This window comes from Ranitomeya imitator, chromosome 8 (genome assembly GCF_032444005.1).
Source record: "Ranitomeya imitator isolate aRanImi1 chromosome 8, aRanImi1.pri, whole genome shotgun sequence".
NCBI classification, from domain to species: domain Eukaryota; kingdom Metazoa; phylum Chordata; class Amphibia; order Anura; family Dendrobatidae; genus Ranitomeya; species Ranitomeya imitator.
The window spans coordinates 80,548,155-80,556,699 of record NC_091289.1 but is presented as its reverse complement, the minus strand read 5'-3'; the positions used below and the strand labels follow the sequence as shown (position 1 = coordinate 80,556,699).

Here is an 8,545-nt window from a genome sequence, read left to right as displayed (position 1 = left end):
CGGTAGGGACATAATCCGACGCCTGACCCTGTGTGGCTTCTTGTTCCAAATAAACCGATCTATAAGCGATTGGAAAGCTGAGATAAACTTCGCGGGGATAGAAAGGGGGAGGCAACAGAAGAGATACATAATCTTAGGTAGGAATAGCATTTTAGCAGTTTGTATACGGGCCATCCATGAGAGCGGCGCATTCGATAAATGATCTATGCCCTTCCTGACCTCCGCAAGGGTTTCCTCACAGTTAGCGCGAACTATATTGTCTAACCTTGTTATCTTAATACCTAGGTACGTGAAGCCCAGGGTAGCCCAAATAAACGCGTATTGTGATTGAATTTGGATCTGGAGGGGAACCGGGAGGAAAAGGGGAAAGATTGTGGATTTGGTCAAATTAAGTTTGTAGTATGAGACCGCCGAAAATTCTGTTAAAATGGAGGTAAACGCGTTCAACGAAGTTAAAGGTGAGGTGCAGGTTAATACCACATCATCGGCATAAAGACCAATTTTATGTTCAGTTCCCCCCACCACAATTCCCTTTATGTCCGCGCTTTGCCTGACCATTGCAGCCAAGGGCTCCATGACCAGAGCAAAGATGATAGGGGAGAGGGGGCAGCCCTGACGCGTACCATTCCGAATGGGGAATGTTCGAGACCCAAAACCCGCCGATCGAACCGACGCACAGGGGTTGGAATAAAGTGCCATAACCGCTCTACCAATTTGCCCAATAAGCCCAAACTTTTCCAGTATGAGTTCAATATATCCCCAGTGCACCCTGTCGAACGCTTTTTCAGCATCTAGCGACAGAAATACACTGGGGAGGCCACCCACCTCCACCACATCCAAAAGATCCATCAGGCGCCTGGTGCCATCCCTGGTCTGTCTGCCCGGGACAAACCCAACTTGGTCTGGGTGAATGAGGCCAGGGAGCACCGAGAATAATCTGTTGGCCCAGATTTTTGCGTAAATCTTCACGTCGCAGTTTAAGAGTGCTATCGGGCGGAAGTTCCCCGGAGATGTTGGGGGTTTCCCTTGTTTGGGGAGAGTCACTATGGAGGCCTCCAACCCCTCAGCCCTAATACTGCCTGTCGACAACCAATTATTAAAAAGGCGCAAAAGATAAGGGGAGAGGACAGGAAAGAACTGGGCATAGTAAAGAAAAGAAAAGCAGTCTGGCCCAGGGGAGGACCCCTTATTAGCCTCTCTGACAATCTGCGAGAGCTCAGACTCGACAATGGGGGAGTTTAGGAAAGAGAGCTGCTCCGGATTGGCCGAGGGGAGATTAACCTTCTCCAAGAATGCTAAAATTGACTCCCGCGAAGGCTGGCGAATCCCTGGGTCAGACCCGAGGTCATAGAGAGAGGAATAGTAAGATGCAAATTCCTCAGCAATATGAATAGGGTTGCACACCCGGGAACCGTCAGGCCTGAGCAAGAATGGGATCTTGGATTGAGTCTCTCTCCTCCTAATACGTCTAGCCAGAACAGCGCCCGCTCGGTTCCCCATTGCATAAAATTTAGCTCTAGTTTTCCTCAGAGTCTTCTCAGCTTTATGGAGGAGCAGGTTGCAGACATGCATGCGAGCTGCAGAGAGATCAGAGAAAAGCGCAGGAGTAGGGGATATTTTGTGAGCCGTCTCGAGGTGGGTTAAATCATCCAGGGCAGATTGGAGAGCTGCATTATACTTTCTTTTGGCCGTTGCCGCCATCTTGATGAGGCAACCCCTGATTACTGCCTTGTGGGCAAACCAAAGGGTGTCGTCACGTATGTCGGGGGTATCATTGGAAGCGAAAAATTCCCGCAAAGCCTCCTCAATACCCTGGGAGTTAGATTGGTCAGCAAGGAGATGGGCGTTGAGACGCCAGTGTGCGGGAGGCCTGATGGCCAAGGGGTCTTTTAGAGTAAGGGACACGGGGGCATGATCCGACCATGTGATACTGCCTATATCTGCCGATATGCAATGAGGAAGAGCCACGTCATTCACCAGCACAAAATCAATCCTGCTGTAGGAGCCGTGCCTGGGAGACAAGAACGTGTAGTCTCTCTCGCCGCAATGCAGATATCTCCAGATATCATGTAAGTTGAAAGAATTAGTTAAAGGACCTGCTTCGCATCTTGACAGGGAAGAGGCAGAGCAGTCCAAATCCCTAAACATTGGAGCATTGAAATCACCAGCAATCAGTTTATGACCATGTTGGATATCGTGTAGAATTTTGAAAACCCCCTCCAGAAACTTGAGCTGCCCTACATTAGGGGCATAGATCGAGGCAATGGTGTAGGGTGCGTTGTTAATAAGGCAGAGAACCACAATAAACCTCCCCAGCGGATCCGCAATAGAGCGAACCAGCTGGGAGGAGTTGGCCCTGCTAAAGAAAATGGCTACTCCCGCCTTTTTTGACGGGCCGTTAGCAAAAAATTGGTGCGAATATAAGCCTGAGTGCATTCTGGGATTGTCACATTCCAGCAAGTGTGTTTCCTGAAGGCACAAAATATCATGGCGGGATTTGCTCAACTGACGCCACACAACAGACCTCTTGCCCGGAGAGTTGAGACCATTAACATTAATTGAATACAACGAGATACTCATAATGATGTCATATAAACAGTTTTGCAGTTATCCGAACACCGATAACCTGTGTATGAGAGCATAAGACATGTGGCCAATAACCTAGAGCATACATGTGGGAAAACTGGAGGAAGGGGAGAACGAGAGGGGGGGACACAAACAAGACATACGACAGATAACAAGTAAACCAGTGGACCGAGGTCCATTCAGGGAAACCCTGAGTCCAAAAGGTGAGAATCAAAAAACAGTTCACCTATGGGGCAAACAAATGCTGCGGATACACTCGAAAGAGGGACCAGCGCAGCTTAAAAACGAGAAAAAAGAAAACAAAATAAATCCGTGCGTGAAAATAGCCAGGAACCATAGGTGCAGTGGGCTCAGGCCACCTCCCAGTCCGGAGTAATGCGGGCCCTGGAGCCTCCGCCACCTCCAGGCCTAGACAGGTTCACAGAGACCGGAGAATCAGGAGTTGAGAGTCCCCATTTGGAGAGAGCGGAAGCTGCGTGAGACGGCATCAGGCAGGTGGTGATCGATCCATCTTTGCGGATGAGGAGCTTGGTAGGAAACCCCCAGCGGTACTGGATGCCTTTCTCTCTGAGGATAGTAGTATAGGGGGGCAAAGGCCCTCCGAAGGGCCAGAGTACCCGGAGAGAGATCTGGGAAAACAGAGATGCGTGCAAATCTTTCAGGGAGGGTTGGATTCTTCCTTAGAGCCTGGAGAAAATCTTCCTTCATTTCGTAGAAGTGTATGCGTGCCAGCACGTCTCTTGGGACGGAGGGACCCAGGCCAGACGGTTTAGGGATCCTGTGCACACGGTCAATTATGATATCCTTTGGAGCAAACTGAGGGAGAGCTGCAGCTATAAAGTCCTGCAAAAATGGTTTCAAATCTCCTGCAGGGACAGATTCCTCAATGCCTCTGAGTTTGATGTTGTTTCTCCTGGACCTATCCTCCAGGTCCAGGGCTTTAGAGTGGGTATTAGTGGCCAGGGTTTGCAGGGTCTCATAAGCGTCCCAGAGCTCGTTATGGGAAGAGACCAGCTCCGCCATCTTGCATTCCAGGCGGTCCGTGCGATTACCCAACTCCACCACTTCCCCACTTAGTTCAGCCAGCATAGAGCGCATATCCTCTTGAATGGAGGTTCTGAGGTCTCCAAGTAGGCCCTTGAGGAGAGCAGCAGTTACCGGACCGTCAGCTGAATCCGACGCTACAGCGCCTGAATTTGACGCTGCTCCGCCTGAATGCAACGCTGCTCCGCCTGGATGCAACGCCGCATCACTTGATTGCGACGCTTGAGCGTTGCGAAGAGCGGGAAGGTCTGGGGGAGGACGGCGCCATCTTGGATTTTGGCGGTGGTTGTGGGGTGGTCGCAAAGAAATCAGGAATTCTCCTGGAGGGATCACGGGCGCCCGCTTTAGATTTCCCCATACACTCACCACCGCACCGGGAGCCGGTACCGATATCGCGGAGGTGAACGAGGACATTGAGGAGGTAGATATGGGCCGCTTTAAGGTTCCTGGCTGCGGAGCTCCCGCTCTGTGCAACCTACTCCATCGGCAGTTAGGCCACGCCCCCAACTCTGCTTGCTTTAAGCATACACAACTTCCTCTCTTCTCTTTTTCTTCATTACTATTTTTTATATTTTTTTATTCATATCTTTTTATTTTTTTCCTTTTTTCATCTTTTTCTTTCGCTGACTCTGGGACACTTCCATCTATACCTCCAATACACATACACCCAGTTCCCAGCCTCTTGTTCTCATGTTCTGTTTTCTCTTTATACACGCTCCCTAACTTCTCCCTTTACATACGCTCCCTTAGCCCTCCAAGCTGGTTACTTGGACTCCGCCCTAACCTGCAGTAGCTCTGCATATCTCCCTGAGCACACTACGCAGGCGCCGGACTATCACGCTGCTGGCATCTACTCTGTGGCCACAGCGCAGACTCAGTCTGAATACACAGCGTTCCTAGCCTCTTTCCCAGTCTGAGCCACTGCACAGACCCGGATATGACCGTATGGGTCTTGTGTATAAATACTCGCAGCCTTACACATTTGCTCCTACATCACCCACCAGGCGGACGTGCTTCCACACAACTCCACCAGAGCTGTTAATTGTTAAGTCTCTCTCCTCTTGCTTACAGTGGCTTACTTGTTTTACTGGTCATTTGCTTATTCCCTGCTGTTTTCTCTCCCTTCTCTCTACTTCCCCTTAGCCCTATGGGAACTCAGCTCTTTCTCCTCTCCTCTACCTCTTTGGCATAAGGTCAGTGCATTTCATCAGCGACCTGATCGCTGCACCTGGTTTTCCTGTTTTAGACTTATATATGTGCTCTATGTAACTGTTTCCCTGGAATAGCCTTGCTCCTACCTGCAAAAAATGGGGGACTCTCCACCCCTATGATAGGGTCTCCACAGCATGTTCTTGTAATTGTATGGGACAGAGTACTGTTGTTACAGCTGTCAATTAGTACCATTATTAATTTTGGACCTGATGTTATTGTAGTTTTTGTTATTGTTTTCCCTTTTTTTTCGGTTCTTTTTAATATATTACATGTACAGTTCACTTATATGTTTGTATCTGTTTTACAGTGAGGTTTTGATAAAGACCCGCTGGGGTCAAAACGCTACCCGAATTGAATAGTCCGCCACCCATTTACCTCCTAAAAAAGCACTTGGTGATGTTTATTGTTTGTGTTAATAAAGAAACTACACAGTGTGCTGAACTTTCAACCATTTGAGTGCGGCTGATTTTTCTTATACTTAGAATTGACAGTTGGCGCCCAACGTGGGGCTAGGAGAAAGTTCGAACCTGACCAGCCGCAAAGAAGACTTCCAATCTTGGACCGGACCACTCGAGGGTGGAGAAGTGCACCTCCTACTAGGTAAGAAAATCATTCATCTTACCTATAACCCTCCAGTGTTTCCGTGCTAAGATAAAGGTCAGTCGGCTGTCAGACTCGGACATAGTGACCGTTCTGACAAGTCCTAGCACCAAAAACCCACCCTGGTCAAGATTTCCTTAATTGTCTGCCTTATCTGTTTTTGCCTCTCTGCTTTGCTGTTTTGTTTGTTTGCATACGTGATTGTTTACCTCAGCCAGCCTGAAAAAGATAGGGAGACGTACTGAGCAATTTCACTGTCACTCTGGTTCCGGTCCTGTTCTCAGCTTGACCGATGGTCGCAGAAGTCTGAACTGTGTCTCTCTCGGGGCAAGTGGGAGTAACGGCTTGATTACTCTGAGTGATTTTACAACCTCTAAGTGGTTGGTGACTTTTTGCGAGTGCCCACCGGACATCACCTGGCTAAGGTGATGATGTTTTGGCTGCAGCATAAGTTCATAGGTTTTGTTCTATAAGGGTGGAAGGGTAATTACAATTACCGTATTGATGTGACTGAGTGATTGCTCTCTCCCTGTCTACCTAAAGTGTGTTTCGCCCAGGTATAGACTTTTTATTTCTACAAATCAGGCTGGCATATAGATTGATAAATTGTAAAAGTGTTTTGTTGTCAGGGATTCGCAGTATCTGACACCAGTGCTAGTTTAGGCTGTCCTTTGTCTGTTTGTATGGTTTGCTGGCAGGAGGCATACTAACACATGGTTGAAGTTTTGAATTCATTCTGTATATAAATGTGAGATTAGAGATTAATTAACCGGTTTTGTTTTGCATACTTTAGAATTGTAAAGTTAGTTGTTACAATGTGTTCATGTAGGAAGAGAATTCCTTGAATGGTAATTGCTTTCACTTGTACAGAGATCTCTGGTAGTGTGAGGTCCGAAGTCCATTGTTACTCTTTAGTTAATGTTTGACTAACGTCACCGAACTTTTCTGTGAGACGGTTTTGAAATGATTGTTGTTAAAGTGAAAGTGTTGTGGAAGCAGATATTCTAGCAATTTATCTGGCAGTTTTAGACTACGCGGAATTGTTAAATACCCCGGTGGTAATTGTTAGCTAACTTCCTATATCACTGAAGACCCCTTTCCTTTGACATAAGTAGCACATACAGCTTTCACAGTCACATATCCAACTGTTCAAAACCCTGTGGGAACTTGTCTCAAGAGATAGACACATATATCCCTCAGAGGGCACTAGAGAATACAGAGGTGATAGCAGGCAGCAAGGAAGGGCAGGTCATAGTGCACAGATAAGGAAAGACGTGAGAGCCAGGTAGCTGTGTGAATAAATGTGTGTGAAACAAGGTGATTGATATATGAGACTCCTTGCTCGGACTCTGCATGCCGTGTGAATGCATGCAAAGAATTTAAGAATAAAAATCCTGCTTGTATAAGGGAGTCCAATTAGGTGTGATCCTTGGTCAACTGGTACCAGGATAAAGCAACAGGAACGCTAATAAGTAAAACACATAGTCACATGTGTGAATGCGATAAGCTGAAACCAAGTATTTGTTATCCTTCTAACTGATATTTGGGGAGGCTGCAAGTGAAACAACTGTGCTAAATGCTCTGCGGATTTTGTGTGGGTTGTGCATGTTTTAGGAAGAGAACAGACGAGAATCGTGTTCTTTATGGTGAATGGCTATTGCACAAAGTGCTTCGGAAGACCTATCCACCACATATAAGATGGCCCAAGGAAAATTAGGTGGACATTTTGGTATGTGAATATCCGTACCCTTATAAGTGATTCTCATCTAAACCACTCTCCACGAGACCTGAATTACAATCCCGAATATATCCATCAGAGTCCAGACAGTCAGGTTTTTCACCCAAAACGCATGTATTAGAAACAGAGCTCCTAACTAAATACTGATGTTTCTGTCATATGGAAAATAGTACTAAAAATGGTGAACATCCGTTGAAATACGTTAATCTATATTGTACTGAAGGTTTTGCCTTTGTTTTGCTGGGAATTTTTGTATTTACATGGTTTATAGGGATTAGGATTACCTGGAATATTATAAAAGGCCGACCCCCAGCACATATTCTGTAAATGTCGTGCCCCGACTGTAAAGTGGGACTGATGCTGTAAAGTGGGACTCAGATTTCCTGAGTTAAAAGTGTTCCAACTTAACGTTCACGGGACCATTCTGTGGACCCCTGGAACATTGTTGAGGCAGATAGAGGACAATAATCTCTGGTATCCCAGTAACATACATAGTAACATAGTAACATAGTAACATAGTTAGTAAGGCCGAAAAAAGACATTTGTCCATCCAGTTCAGCCTATATTCCATCATAATAAATACCCAGATCTACGTCCTTCTACAGAACCTAATAATTGTATGATACAATATTGTTCTGCTCCAGGAAGACATCCAGGCCTCTCTTGAACCCCTCGACTGAGTTCGCCATCACCACCTCCTCAGGCAAGCAATTCCAGATTCTCACTGCCCTAACAGTAAAGAATCCTCTTCTATGTTGGTGGAAAAACCTTCTCTCCTCCAGACGCAAAGAATGCCCCCTTGTGCCCGTCACCTTCCTTGGTATAAACAGATCCTCAGCGAGATATTTGTATTGTCCCCTTATATACTTATACATGGTTATTAGATCGCCCCTCAGTCGTCTTTTTTCTAGACTAAATAATCCTAATTTCGCTAATCTATCTGGGTATTGTAGTTCTCCCATCCCCTTTATTAATTTTGTTGCCCTCCTTTGTACTCTCTCTAGTTCCATTATATCCTTCCTGAGCACCGGTGCCCAAAACTGGACACAGTACTCCATGTGCGGTCTAACTAGGGATTTGTACAGAGGCAGTATAATGCTCTCATCATGTGTATCCAGACCTCTTTTAATGCACCCCATGATCCTGTTTGCCTTGGCAGCTGCTGCCTGGCACTGGCTGCTCCAGGTAAGTTTATCATTAACTAGGATCCCCAAGTCCTTCTCCCTGTCAGATTTACCCAGTGGTTTCCCGTTCAGTGTGTAATGGTGATATTGATTCCCTCTTCCCATGTGTATAACCTTACATTTATCATTGTTAAACCTCATCTGCCACCTTTCAGCCCAAGTTTCCAACTTATCCAGATCC

The 8,545-nt window shown here is 46.5% G+C and overlaps 1 long non-coding RNA gene across 1 annotated transcript; it reads left to right on the top strand.

The window, feature by feature from the left end:
- The first annotated feature begins 4,772 nt into the window (after window positions 1–4,772).
- Window positions 4,773–5,276, top strand: LOC138647132 (uncharacterized). Its single transcript, XR_011314897.1, has 2 exons — window positions 4,773–4,823; window positions 5,150–5,276. It is a non-coding gene; the product is annotated as an uncharacterized lncRNA (long non-coding RNA).
- The last annotated feature ends 3,269 nt before the right edge of the window (window positions 5,277–8,545 follow it).